The following is a 14,941-nucleotide window of genomic DNA, read 5'->3' as shown; positions in this document are numbered from 1 at the left end:
CCTGGGTGCAGGCAGCAGCTTCCAGGCTCCAGGAAAATAAGCGCAGCTCTTGCCAGACAAGAGCTTTCGCTGCAACGCGGTAGCGGGTGGTGTTTGGAAGCCCGTGCTGTAGCGTTATCAGGCTGGGGAAGAAGAAGGTGAGGATGAATCAGCAGGTGCCACCCCGCCGGGCGTGTGGGGCTGGAGCTGGCAGCTCCTGCCACCCATCCTGGTTGAATTCCTGGGAAATCACATGGGGCTGAGTCACGGTTTCATTGTCAGCAATCTGGATCTTTTAATCGGAAGAAATGTTTACAGGATATCGGGGTAGACATTCCAGCCGTCAGGTTGGAATATTTAGCCCAAATATAGTCCTATGGGTGCAGGCATGGAGGGCAGCTGGAGGAGGGGGCAGCAGCCAGGGGGATCCACAGGCATTCCCCAGCATTGGGGGCTGGAAAGCATTGCTCTGCACAGTCAGCCTCATCCACAGCTCTGCCAGAATGGAACTGCAAAGCCCTCTGGAACATAAAGAATAGGGGAAAAAAAAACCCTGTAAGATCCCAAACGGTGACAGAACGAACATGTGTCTGCAAGGACTGTGCGAGATACTCAGCAGGGAAGGGAGGAGGCTCAGGAGTAGCTTGCTTGGTTGGGTTAAAACCTGCAGAGACAGATGGATGCTTCCCCAGACAGGCAAAGCTACGTGCAAGTTCTTTTGTGGCGGTGGAGAAGACCCTGCACTAGGTCTGGGTGTCCTCCGTGGTCTCCATCTCAGCTGGGCACAAGACCTGGGTGATGCTTTTGCCACGGTGGGCAGCTGCTTGGGGCTCCCAGGCAAGCAGAGGTGAGACACAACCATGATGTGCATCTGCTTAGTGCCACTCTGATCTCACCTCCTCCCTTTCCAAGACCTAGAGCAGGCCTAACACCCACCCAGGGCAGATGAGTAGATCCAAGCTCATCACAGCCCCATGTCCAGCGCGAAGGGCTGAGTGGTGACTGAAATGGGAGGAACAGCACAGGATGGCACCAAGGGCACCCTCATGTCCTCCTCTGGCACACCACAGACAGCAAAGCCATGGGTGCCCCTCAATGCTCATTAGCATGCTGGCACCAGTAACTAATTGCAAGCAGAGCCTTGAAAGCTCTCACTTAAAAGCAGCCAGGAGAGTGCAGCCCCCATGATGCCACAACCTGTGGGGTGAGATTCAGCCGGGAGACAGATGTGGGGACCAGCACCAGATATACACCCACCAAAGGGTCCCTACGGTGCAGGCAGGTAGTAGCAGTCCTCATCTAACTAAACACCCACTGCCCAGAGCCCCAGCACCCCCCACCCTGTCCCCAGCGAGGCAATGGCAAATGACCCCTTCACCCCATTCCCTCCCCGCAGCTCTGTCTATGCCACCAGCCCAGGAGTGGTCCCTTCCCTCCCACATGCCAACTCCCCTTGCAGGGTCAAACCTCCTGCAGGCAAGAAAACAGCCTGTGGGGAAGGAGGGAGACCCAGAGAGCAGGAGGGGGGGTTATTTGCTGCTGGCAAGTTTATTTTCCCCAGCTTTAACTGCAGACCCGCTTATCGGTATATCGCTCCCTCAAGCAAATGCATTTCAGTCCAATATAACACATCATCCTGATTAAATATTCCCGGGACAGGGACCCCAGCAGTGCCGAGGGCGGTATGTTAATGTGCAGCTGATAGATCAGAAGGTTGGGGAGGGGGAAGGATTTCTTTTTGCCTTTTTTTCCCTTCCAGCTGAATGAAACTTCAAGCTCTTTCTTCTGCTAATGGGATTTTCAGAGCCACACAAAGTGCTGATGGCTACGGCTTTGTACCGACCCTCCTTTGAGCTGAGAGCCTGACAAAGGGAAACTCTTCAATTAGCAAAAGCAGAAGGTGCTTTATTGAATGCTGCTGGCTGCTGCTGTGTGGGCAATGAAGGGGCAAAAGGGGCTTTGGGAAGTACTAGAGACAGTGGCTGGTCCTCCGCCAGGAGCTAAGGTGAGGAGGAGGAGGCAAAGCTCAGGGTGAAGGGCACACTGAACTGAGCTGAGCACACAATCCGCATAGCATGAGATAAATATTTGCTGAGAGTGGAGCTGGCCCATGGGAGTCTTGCCTCCTCCTCCTCAGGCTGAATAGGCAGGATCCATAGGGCTGATACTTAATGAAGGGGTTCACTTGCACACAGCAGGTAATCACCCCACACACTCCATCCCATCAGAGTCCCTGCTTTTCAGGGTCACCTGCTCACCCAACTTAATCTTAAAAATCCACATCTTTAGCATCAGGTTGGTCAAGACAGCCAAAGGGCTCAGAGATTCTTTTCGAGGAAAAGAAATCTGTTTCTGCTACACAGAAAAATCCATCAACGCTTTTGTTGTAACCTGACTCAACATTCACAAGATAAAGCACCAAAAACCTCCGGAAAATACCCAGAAGTCACTCACTTCTCAATAGGATCCTTTGCACAGAGCAAGAGCCCTCAGCCCCTTCCCACCACAAGCCATGCCCGTGCTACCTGCCTGCACTCGGCAGAGCCTGACCTTTTGTAATTAAGAGGCAAGAGCCTCAGATTCAATTAACCAGCGCTACCCAGCTTAATATAATTAAAAGAGGAAGATATCGCATTATGCTTGCTATGATTTGGTTGCAGAAGTTTAGATCAAATTCACCAGCAAGTGAATTAAATGCAAAGCTGTTGCTCGAGGGCAGCGCCAACCTAGAGGACAACTGGCTCGATGCTCAGTCCATCAGCAGCACAGCCTCTCTGCGCCGAGCTGGAGCACACACTGCTCTTTGGATTGGGGATGGGGAGAGCAAGCACCATGATGCTGCAGCATCACCCATCCCCAGAGATCATGGTCCCTTCCCCGGGGGAACCAGGAACCCACACCAATGGGTGCAAAGGGCAGTGTTTGGTGATGCTCTACAGGGACACACACTCCTTTGGGAGATTAATTTCTTCCCTTGGCGCTCTGCTACTCCCAGGTGGCTTCTGCTATTCCCCCTCTCCTCCATTCCTGTATCTCTCTCTTTCCATCTCCTTCCGTGACCCTCCCTCCAGCTCTCCCAAAGCAGTGCCGGTGCTCCAGCAAAGCAGCAGCTCCAAGGCAACGTGCTGCTGTCCTGCCATCACTGGAAATGGGGTGGGACCCCCAGAAAGCACAGCCAGAGTGATGGAGAGCTGGGCTCCATGAGCAAGGTGGGGACCAGTGCTTGGGCAGTCCTGCAGTGAAACCCAGCCACAGAAATGCGTTGAACTGCCTGAATCCATCCAGGTGATATCTTGGCTCTGCTGCCTGTTTTCCGGCCAGGGAGAGGCCAATTAGACCCACAGTCAATGGCCATGATCAGGTCCCTCATCACCACCCACACTCATTTCCTTTGTGCTGGGTGAAGCCTTTGCTCCCTGGGACAGTGGCTGGTATTTGACAAATGTGCCGAAAGCGTTGGCAAGACCTGGGAATTTTTGTTCAAATGTGATGTGAAAATTGGGTTGAAATGACAGCCTTTCCCTGCAGCGTCACCAAGTCCCACCAGCTTAGGAGTGACGCTGGGATAAGCTGCAGACATTAATGAGAGCGGAGTTTTAGGCTTCATTCATATCATCAATTCCAGAAATAGCCCCCTTGACAGGAGCATAATGGGACTTCCAGGGTCTGGCCTTTGGGGGGGTGGGAAGAGGCACGGACTGAAATCCTAAAACATTAATTCAGGCCGTTTGCAAGGAAAGTTGAAAGTCCTCAGAATTAATCTGCCTCATGGATGGAAATAGTAACCTCTTCCCAGCTTCGCCTCTGACCGCACCAGACCAACACAGAAAGGTTTTTCATGTCAGGCCCAGTTGAAAGGTTACAGGATTCCCATCACAACCCCGGACATTCAATTGGATTTTGTTTTTTCCTCCTATATCCTTCAAAAGCTAAACTGGCTCCCATTTTTTGCCTTTAGTATTTGCAGGAAGCATTTGCATCCCCTTGGATGCTGCATGCCAGAGGTGCTCTCAGAGCATCTTTACCCGGTAAACCCACTTTCCTAGCTTGCAGCTAAGCTGGCAGGGATCTGCCCCTGGTGTGGTCCTGACACAATCTCTATCCCATGAGTTTTCCCTCTCAGGTGCTTTTCTAAGCTTGGTACCTCCCCTCTCTCCAGGGAACACAAGCGGGATGAAGCAGGGAAGATGCGGCAGGTCTGCAGCATCGTGGTACCACATCAGCAGCAAAATTGCTTTTTCCTGATGGGGTGAATAACCCGCTGCAGGCACAGCAGCCCCAGGCATGCTGATTGCATGTGTGTGATGTGCACCTCCTGCCCCGCGATCCACAGGGATTCACACCACGAGAGCCCGATCGCCAAGGCATTCCTGGAAAGCAAAGCCGAGAGGCACTCCTCCAGTGGGGCTGCAGCAAAGGGGGTTATAGATTCCACCACTGCTCAGAGAGCATTTCCATGACCAACTCCTGGCCCACCCCGGGTCACCTTATCTGGCAGCCTAAGGACACACTGCCAGGAGCTGGCATGACCCACTGAGCCCATCGCATCCTCAGCCACAGGCATTGAGCTGGGAAAAACCAGGCAGGGAGCATCCCTGCCTCGTCACTTCTCTGCAGGTCTTCGAAACGCTTCCCTCACAGCACAGACAGACCCAGGAGATGATTTTAATTCATGCAGCTTCACAATTAAACCTGGGAAACCAAAACAGGGTGATTATTCATGCTGGTGTTTCTGGAAATGTAATCTCTAATTTATTTTCCCTTGCAGATGTTCCAGGGGATGCACCAGCAGCTGCTTCCCTCTGCTCTGCTCCATCCCTGCAGGACCACGGCTACACAATGGTCCCCAAAGGCCCCGTAACACACAACAGTGACTGTAAAGCCCAAAAGTAGAGGCAAAAGGGGATTTGGGGGAGTAACCGTCTTAATCACGTTATCATTTTTCTCTCAAAGACTTACAAATTGCACTGTCAGTTGCAGGCAGGAGATGTTCTCTGCTTCGGAACGCAGCCACCTCTTAAGGGGGATGTAGGATTTGCACAGCAACACAGAACCACCCTGCTGAGCCGCCCAGGTGATGAAGAGAAGAATGATGCTGCATTTAGAGGGGATGAAGCTTGATGAAAAAAGATGTTTTGTCATAAAAAAAATCCTGACAAGGTTCTTATTTGAGTTACTGTTTCAGAACTGTTTCCCTATAACCTTTTAGATTTGTACTTTAAGGGTTTTTTCCAGCAACCAAAAGGGTTTAAAACCTTATTGCTTGAAGAGAGAAAAAAAAAATGAAGATAAAATCCTGCAAGCTGAGTGTCTTGCATAATCTCCAAACTTCAGGAACTGAAGCTTTTAAGAAAAGCCCTACATATTGCTTGCAATTAACTCCTGAGCTGGGAGGGCTCGGCCAGCCCAGCCATGGGACCAGCATCTGCAAGGATGGGTGCTTTAAAATGTAAAATGAAATAGAACGTCAAGAAAGAGCACTTTAGGCTGAATTTATTCTGGCTTCTCATCCCGCTCCTTCCTTCCTCATCATGCCTGTCTCAGCATCGCAGAACAGAGAGCAAGAAACCAGCCAAGAAATGGACTTGCACAAAGGGTAGGACAGTGCAGGGCCCCTGGGTGAGAAGAATGGGCCAGGGTTAAAGCCCCACAGGGCTGGAGCTCACCAGCTATTTCACCAACCGCTGCCAAACACCAGGAAGCTGACCCTTATTGCCCTGCATCGCCCAAAGGAAGAATAGAGGAGAAGCAGGTGAAGCCTCACTCACCCAGACCGAGCCCAGCAGGAGCTCCAGATCCCCCTGACCTCCCTCCTGCTGGTTTAGCACCTTCTGCCACATCTGGGTGGCTTAGGGATGGGCTCTCCTCCCACTTGCCCACCAAAGCAGGGCTGTGAAAGCAGGAGCATGCCCTGGCGCACACGTGCCTGTCCCTGTCTGCCTCCTAGACCCAGCTCCCAGCTCAGCCTTTGCACCAACCATCACCTCCCACAATGGAACCTCTGGGATGTGCTCCCACCCTGCAGCTCACACGGGGCATTAATGAAGATGTTGTGAGTAGTAAAACCCTTCTCAACGGACTCCTCCTCTGCAGGAGGGACCCAGGGTTACCAGTTAAAACACCCTAAATATGCCAAAGACACTGCTGGCACTCGATAATGCATTTAAGACCTTTTCTCCCACCACATCTTATGAAGTGCATAGTGGAGAGACACTTAATCCCTAAATATATATATTTTTAAACTCACACACTCTAAACCATCCCTTAATAGCTCCTACCCTTAAAGCTCTGTGGAGCAGAAGAGTGGCTGCTCACCAGGACATATCCACAAGACCCAGCAGTGCCACCCCATCATGATGCACAGCCCCAGTGGTCCAGGATGTAGGAAACCCCACGGAAACCCAGGTAAATGCTGCAACATGGGCAGAGGCATCTTCCCCTCATGCTCATGCAGAAAGACACCTCATGCAGAGTTGCCAGAGGCTCCTCTCTAAGAAACTCGGGATATTTGGGATACTATTAAGTTTCTATCATCCCCGATTAGGTTTGCTGCATTACTCGAGACAAAAACTGTTATGCAAGGTTTCCTAAACAAGTTGCAGTGAAATCTTTGTAACATCCTACACCGACACATAGTTGGGATATGTCAAGTATTTGTCTTATTTTGTTCCTCCTTTGTCCTTTTTTTAGTCTCCTACTTTTTCCCCCTTGGAAGTACGCTGGTTCCCATGGAAACAGTGATGTTATGGGTATGGACAGAGCTTCAGTGACGTCCACAAGTTCAGTATAAAAGCGGATTTATGTAACAGTGAAATGAAAGAATTGAGGATATGATGGCTCTGCATGACCACGCGTGTGGCATCGGTACTGCTGTGCCAGCAATGCTGCACTGGGCAGGCGGGTTCACACCGAAGCAAGAAAGAACGACAGGGCAGAGAGATCCCAGACACATGGGAAGGTGGATCAGGATAAAGTGTATCCTAAACATACATATCTATACTTATTTATTTATATTTTTATATTAATATAATTCCTTGGAGAGCATCTCTCACCCTTCACTGCTGGAGCAGAGGGCAAATGGGGGACCGGGGTATGGGCCAGGTCCTTGCTGTTGCCCCAGCCCCAGAAGCTGGCCAGGATGGAGGATATGGAGCAGTGAACCTTTTCCAGTGCTGGCAGACAGTGCCTGCCTCCGCAGCCAGGGAAGGAGATCCCCTCTGAGCCAGGCCACCCTTAACAGGGAAGGGGAGCACCACTAGGAAGCTCCTGCAGGCTTCAAAGCCTGAGTAAACCAGGCACATTTCCTCTTTTTTGCCAGCTTGTGGTTTAAATCCCTTCCTAGGGCAGTGCACATATGGAGGGGATGTCTCTCCTCCTCCTCCACGGGTCCCCAAGGAAGAAGCCTGAACACCTTCCAAAATGAGACATTACCATGCCCAGAGATGCCACCTCAACATCCCCCTCTCCCCACAGAGGCTTGGCTGGCTGGCACTGCACTGTGTAGAGCCAAACCCCCCCCAAAATCAATGTATTAATAAGCCAGGGAAGCGACAGGCTGATTACAGCCCTGCTCCATCCCAGGGACGTGCTGGTGAGAACAAGCCTGTGCTAATTGTCCTGGCAGCTTCTCTGCTTCTCTTACACTCCATGACAGGCTCTGGGAAGCCTCAACGGGCTCTCTGCTCCCACCGCTGCTGGATTAACCCTCCTTGGCCAGGAAAACCCTGCAGCCATCCCTGCAGAGCCAAAATATTCCCTGTGGAGCCGAACTATTCCCTGCCAACATCAGCAGCACACCCATCGCAGGTGATACAGGCTGTCTGCATCCTCTTGCATCCCTCTCCACTGGGGATCACTCTCCCCCCAGCCCCTCAAGCACTGTGAATTTAAACCCAACTCCAGCCTATTAAATATGCACAAGGCGAGTGACTGAAGGATTCATCCAGGGAAGGGGATGTCAGCAGCTGCAGTGAGGAATGCAGGAGAAGGGACAGCTCTGCAGGGTCAACAGCAGCCACCAATTAGCTCAGCGCTTCCCTAACCGCCCGAGCAAGCAGGCAGCAGGATGGCACCGAGATGTGGTAACCAAGTGAGGACCACAAAACCTGGTGAGCCCGGGGAGAGGTAACAATTGCAGCCTGTCCTCATGTTCACTGTGATCCCAGCTGCAGCTGGAGCTCGGGCAGAGAGAGGGAATTCCCTCTGCTGACTGAGGGCCAGGGAAATCTCGGAGAGAAGAGCTGTTAGTGAGGAGCTGGGATGCGAGCAAGCTAAACACATTGGCTGCATCTCCATCCGAAATGCATGACCCATGCCTATGCCCGTGCCCCCCTCCCCAGCCCATTCCAGTCCATCTGCAGACACCCGGGTTAGAGATGCTCAAGAGTGGGATTTGAGAGGTGGGGAAATCGGGATGCAGGGCAGGAGGGATGCACCACAGCAAACCCTCCCACAGCAGCAGAGCATCCCCTGCATCTCCTGCATCCCCTGCAGCATGGCAAAGCCCTCAGCCAAGACACTCTGCAGCCACCAGACCTATGGAGTCACTACCAAGCCCCCCAGAAAGGTGATTAGGCATGGGGGCATTTCAAAACCGCTTCCACCAAGCACACAATGCATCCAGCACACCAAGGCAAACACCTTCCAGGGCCTTCAGAGAAGCTCAGACTCTGGGGGTTGTTCATTTTGTCTACAAATGGGCAGCCTGGGGCTCAATAGAGGAAAAGGAGATAGATGGGGCAGACGCAGTGATTCCTGTCTACCCCTGCTCCAGGATGAATGGAAAGCACCCAGCTCCCAGCACAACTGCACATCTGCAGCATCTGGGTCCTTCTTGTCCCCAGCCAAGTATTCTAATTGCAGAAGGGAAAGAGCTCAAAGCCCCTGAGGAAATCCGGCCAAGCCTCACGAAAGGCTCAGAGGACAAATCCAAGGACAAACTCAGCATCATTTTAACCCTGTGGACCAAGACAAGGCAGAAGGGCTGGAGGAACACATGTCCCCACTCCTTCTCCTTCCACTCCCACTGGTGTCCTGACCTGGGGACACCAACCAGAGGGGTTCCCAAGAGCTTCTCAGGAGGTTTTCCTTAGCCAACACTAGGTATAACTTTCCATACAAACCTTTCCTGAAAAGATACAGCTTTAGGGCAACCCAAACTACTTACCAATATTTGTGTGTTTTCTTACATGGCTTCAAGTTGGGGGTGGGGGGCGGAGAATTAAATAATTAAAGAAATTGTGTTTTCAAAGCCCAAATATGATGATGATTTTCCAACTGGCCTGTTTCAGTGTTTCACTTGGAAACAGAGCCAACATTTCATTTCTAAAAAAACATAAATCAATGCAAAACACAGTATTTTGTTGCAGGTTAAGTACTTAATTAGGCAGAAACTATCTTACATGCTTTAGATTTTGAAATCTATGATCCAAACCCACAAAAGCAGTGTTTTTCAGTGTAAGCACTGCAGAGCTTTCACAATGGGGATGAGCTTTAAGGACATTTTGCAGGTGGGGAAATAGAGGTCAAAGCCACGCTCACCCTCAACCTGCTGCCTTTTCCCATGTACAGAAGAGGTTGCTCCCACCCATGGCACACAGGGAGGGAGCAGTCAGTTTATGACTGCATCAGGAGGTGCTTGAGGAGCCCATCTGCGGGAGATGCTCGAGCCACAAGCTGGTGAGCCTGACTCAGTTCTTGAGGCGCCTACAAGTAACTTTTGTCTGCATGAACTGAAACATCTTGACACCACGTCAGAATACCACTGTGACTAAAAGCCATCACGAGCACCGGGTTGATGTGGAACGACTGGGTGCAGCAAGCTGCTGTCCCCAGGGCTGAGCCATCATGGGAGAGGGAGCTGGAGCAGTGAAGGCTCCAGCTTGCTCCCCCGTGCCTGGCCATGCACTTGGTCTCATGGCCCCCTGCATGCAAATCCATGCCTGGGAACTCACTGGCAGAGGAGGAGGAGAGGGGTGGCAGAGGGAGGAAGAGGCAGGAAGATATGGTTGGACAGTGCTCACATTCCATGTTGCAGAGCTGAGCTCTGCCATGGTACTTGTGTCCACACAGTAGGAGATGCCGAAACACCTCCCAGCCTCACGTGTCCATACAGCTGCAGCCCAACCCAAAACAGGGCAAGACCAGCTTAAAAGCAGGACTCACTCCACACGCTCCAGCCTGAACCCTGGTCTGAGCTCCGATGTGATGTCCTGCACTTGCCACATCCCACTGCCTGCTGCTACTGCCAAAAAAACCAAAAGCAGGTACGGAGGGAAGATGTACAACCCTAAGAAGCTGTCAGGGGCTCCAAAGCAGGGTTTGTGTGATGGAAGTTAGAGGAAATAACTCAAGGCCCAGGGAGGAGACCTGGAAAAAGGGCTTTTTTGTAAAGGTTAAGGTGCATCCTATGGAATCTGCTTGCAGGGATGACACAGCTCCTCTGGCTTCTCCTCCCCACATGAGTACAAGAGGAGGTGACAGTGAGGACAGTGGTACTGCCTGCATCCCATGCTGCCAGCCATGGAGAAAGGGCTAGAGCCAGCCAGGTCTGCACCCATGTGTCCCACCCCTATAACACCCTCCTGCCCCCTGGGCATCCTGGTTGTAGGTAGCTCAGGTTTGTGCTTTGCATGATCCCAGCATTCCCAGGGGAAACAGGCCAGTCCAGCCTCCCTTCCAGGCAAGGAAAGCCAAGGAGAGGGAGGCCCGGCTGGCAGCAAGGGCAGCTGCCCACTTCCCAACAGGCAGGGCGCAGGCAGCGTTCCTGAGCTTCCCGGGGGTTTGGGGCATTGCACAGGTTTGGTGCTTTCAGCTGCAGTGACAGCGTGTTGGCATCTCCCTGCAGAGATGGGAAGTGAGGGCGGACAGGGCGGTGTGCAGTGGGCTGGCTGCCTGGTGGTGACAGGGAAGGGGACAGGAGGGGGGACAGCACCACCGTATGGAGCAGATATTAGCCAGGAATGGTCAGCCTGCTCCCTGCATTTGCAGATCCATCTGGGGATCCCAAAGTGCAGCTAACCCAGCAAGGGAGCTTCTCTTCCCAAGGATAACATTGAATCATAGAATCACAGAATGGTTTGGATTGGAAAGGACCTTAAGATCATCTAGTTCCAACCCCCCTGCCATGTGCAGGGACACCTCACACTAGCCCATGTCACCCAAGGCTCTGTCCAGCCTGGCCTTGAACACTGCCAGGGATGGAGCATTTACCACTTCTCTGGGCAACATGTTCCAGTGCCTCACCACCCTCACAGTAAAGAACTTCTTCCTTATATCTAACCTGAACTTCCCCTGTTTCAGTTTGAACCCATTATATAGACAAGCTCCTCAGGGCGCAGGGGTATGCAAGCACACGGGGTAGCACCCATGAGGCTGAGGCGTGCAGAAGACTCACAGGGGCAACCACCCTGGTGCTGCCACCCCCCAGTGCCACCAGAGGGGATCCAGACAGCACCCTCCACCCAGCATGACTCAAGTGAGAGTCTATTAAACACAAAACACCCCATTTAATTAGCATCAGGCTTCAACAGCAGCTGACAAAAGCCAGGAAGCTCAGAGAGTGGGTAGCACATCATCATCTGACTCTGACCCACACAGCTTCTCCTGTGCTGGCAGCACTGCCAGCGTGATGCCACCAGAGCCAAACCTCAATGAAGGAAAAGCAGGGACTGAGCCACTGCAATCTTCTAGTGCCTGTCACCGGTGTCATAACCTGGCATTTAAAATGGATTTGTTCCATTCATTCTTTCCTACGGAATAAGCCCCAGAAGGCACTGAGCCCCAACTTCCCTAGGAGCTGCTCAGTGTTGGAGAGAAACCATCCTTTCAAAATCTTATCTTTACTGGGAATGAGGTCAGTTTGAGCCTATTTGGGTGGAAATTGTCACTTTGGGGTCCTGCTGCAAGCCCTGCCAAGGGACCTGACCTTCACCGTCAGCAACCACTGGGCTAGGACAGAGATGGGAAACACTCAGGCACCCATCCTTCGGTAAGCAGCTCTCCCTTCTTTCCTCTCCACACCTTTACTAGATGAAATCTGGACCCAGCAGCAAGGTGAGCCCTGCTCCCACGGCCAGATCCAGCCCCACACATCGCTGTGTCCTGGCACAGCCCCAGCCTGATTTGGAAAAGCCCCAGGCAGGACATTTGACCACTTCAGGAGCCTTAAACCAAATGACTTCTAACCCTTCTGATCTCTCCAAAAGCTTCATGAAAAATGCACTGAAACCCCCAGGTTCTCAATCTTGTTCACATCAGCCGCATCAGCCACACTCACTTTGGCTTTGGAAAAGCAACAAGGACAACCTTTGGCAACCCAAAATGCCCTCGGAGTTGTTTGCTCCCAGCCCATCTGATTGCATTCTCACTGGGAACCCACAGCCAGCACCACTTGCTGCATACACCCCCCATCCCAGCATACAATTACAGGCTCAAGGTGCAAAACTTAGCTCCAACCACCCCCAAGGCTTACCAGGGAGGAGAGAGGACATGGTACAAAGCCATCCCTTTGGTTTGGCACAGCAGAGACACGATGGTCACTCCTAAGATCCAGGTCTGGACTCAAACCTCAGCTTTTCCTTATTTTAGTTTAGTTTTTTGCCCCCTTCCCTGGATGTGACTCATCCTGAGGCAGCATCTCCAGGCAGCGTGCTGCTCCTGATGAGCTGCTATTGATTTACTCCATGTGCGGACAAGCTTATTGGGGAATAAGGGCGCCTTGTTCCTGTTCCAGGATCCGCATGTCTCCACACATGGAGTTAATCAAGAAAGAGCTCCATGTGTAGGCAAGCACCTAACGGAGGCACACAGCCCTGGCACCTTCCACATCCCTACCCCACGGCCTGGGTGATGCTCAGTGGGTGCTACAGGAATGGTGGGGTTGGAGTGATGGCCTCAGGGCAGCACCATGCTCTCCCAGCCTGGACACAAACATGGGGCCCCCCCAAAGCCTTTCAAAGGGCAGATCCTCCCAGCCAGCCCCATGCTCCGGCAGGAGGCTGTAATGGGAGCAAAGCGGGCTTTAAAAATTAATGTGGAACAAAAGAACTTCCACAAAATAAAAATTGCAGTTTCTTTTCCATTAATAACATATTACAAGCCTCCCTAAAGATGCCGCAGGCTCCAGCTCTTGCCCTTCGCTGTCCCGTCTCCCTCTCCATCACTGCTCCCCCTGCACTTTCCACTTCTGTTATCAGTGCTCCGAAATGGCTGAGAAAGCTCAAAGTTCCCCACCGCTGGTAACTCTCCCTGATCCTGTGTGATTTCATCATCTGCCCTCTAATGCAAAATGGATGTTCTAATTCTAACTAATAAAGTGAAAAGCAAGAAAGAAGCTGAAAATAAAGCATCAGGCACGGGACTGAGCTGTGTTTGTCTTCTTCCTAATTCCATTATTGCTTTGAAACGAGCTCTAGATATTACTGCTCCCTCATTAACAGCTGCTCCAGTTTCCCTCCAAACCCCGGAGACTGGACCCTAATGAATCTTGCAGCTTGAAGAAGGGGGTTTTTAACCACAACAGCAGCAACACAGACAGAAACTTGGATTAGAGCATCTCACGGTGTTAATATTTATCTTTCCTCCAAGCCTGTGAGGAGACAAGATATTTTGGCCGAGGAGAGGAGGTGCAGAAACGTGTGCACGCACGGAGCTGAGAGGGACATGGATGCTTTCAGGCACTCACAATCCATTTACACCTCATAAAATTCTCATTGCTTTTGCCTGGAACAAGTGCAGTGACCGCACTAACCCTGATTAAAAATGCCAGAATATTCTGCAGCAGCCGACGGGAGCACCGGGTCCGGGTGCTCCATGGGGCCAGCACGCTACAGGAGCACTTGATGCTTGGGAGGGAAGCACTTACTTGCAACCAAGGGATGTCAAATGCCTCGTTTTATGGTATAGGAGATTTTGGGGTGATTTTGGTCTCCTTTGCAACACTGCAAGGTATAACCAACTCAAGTCCCACAGGGCTCTGTCCTTGTCTCCCTGTACAGGGCAGTGCTCTCAGATGTCCCCACTCTTCTCACTGAGCACTGAGCTAAAGAAAAACAGCTCTGGGGCCTCTCAATAAGTATTTTCAAGCCCAGGAAAACCTGCCCAGCACCAAGCCCCTTCCCTCAGCCCAGCACTATGGGCAGAAACACTCCGTAGATGCTGCCCACAGCATGGAACCTGGGGCATCACTGCAGGCAGGGGCTGTAAGGTTTCCCTGCCTGCATCCGCACCAAGAAGGAGATAGGGACGAGCTCACTGCTTCATTTCCCCACATGCAGCCGGTGCTGAGGGGCTGGGGACTCCCATCGCCACCCCCAAACCATTGCCAGCCCTGTGCCTGCTCCAACGCTCCTGCCCTTGGCTGCGAACAGTTGCCCTGACCGTGTTCAAATGCTCCGGGGACAACGAACGCTGCCAGCAAATACATTAGTGAGAGCGAAGCAGCTGGGGGGAAGGAGATCAGCTTTGAGCATCTTGCCAGGCTGCTTTCCTCCTGCCTTCCCTCTCAGCAACTGTAAATAAGGAGGACTGAGCTGGATTAGAGGTTACTGTCCCCATCAAGGGTACTTTTGCACGTCCTAATTCATTTTCCCCTGATCCGGCCTTTCCCATCCCATCTGTGCTGCAGCCAAGATTCCTGCTGCCCTGAGTGCCAACGGGCCAGGAGATGCATTTCAAAAACCCCTGGGAGGTGACATGTCTAAATGACAAGAGAGCAAAAGACGATGGGTTTCCCACGAGAGGGGAACTGCTCCCTGCTGAGCACCAGGAGGTCCAGGCTGCCCATTCACTCACCTCCACCAGGATGGATCCCACTTCCCAGCAATGGCCACGGTCCTGCAGCACAAAGGATTGTGCCACAGACTGGCCAAAATGGGAAAGAAGCAAAAGAACAGACACGGGGCCACCAGGCAGGAGGCGGAAAGAAAACATGAAAGCCTGGAGTGCCTTTTCCCATCAGTGC

At 52.1% G+C, this 14,941-nt stretch overlaps 1 protein-coding gene across 16 annotated transcripts in view; it reads right to left on the bottom strand.

Moving 5' to 3' along the window:
- CACNA1G (calcium voltage-gated channel subunit alpha1 G) overlaps positions 1-14,941 on the bottom strand; it is a 143,512-nt gene that overhangs the window by 99,001 nt on the left and 29,570 nt on the right. The gene's annotated exons all lie outside the window — the stretch shown is intronic.

The sequence above is a fragment of the Strigops habroptila genome, chromosome 14 (assembly GCF_004027225.2).
Source record: "Strigops habroptila isolate Jane chromosome 14, bStrHab1.2.pri, whole genome shotgun sequence".
NCBI classification, from domain to species: domain Eukaryota; kingdom Metazoa; phylum Chordata; class Aves; order Psittaciformes; family Psittacidae; genus Strigops; species Strigops habroptila.
This window is presented reverse-complemented; position numbering and strand designations above follow the sequence as displayed.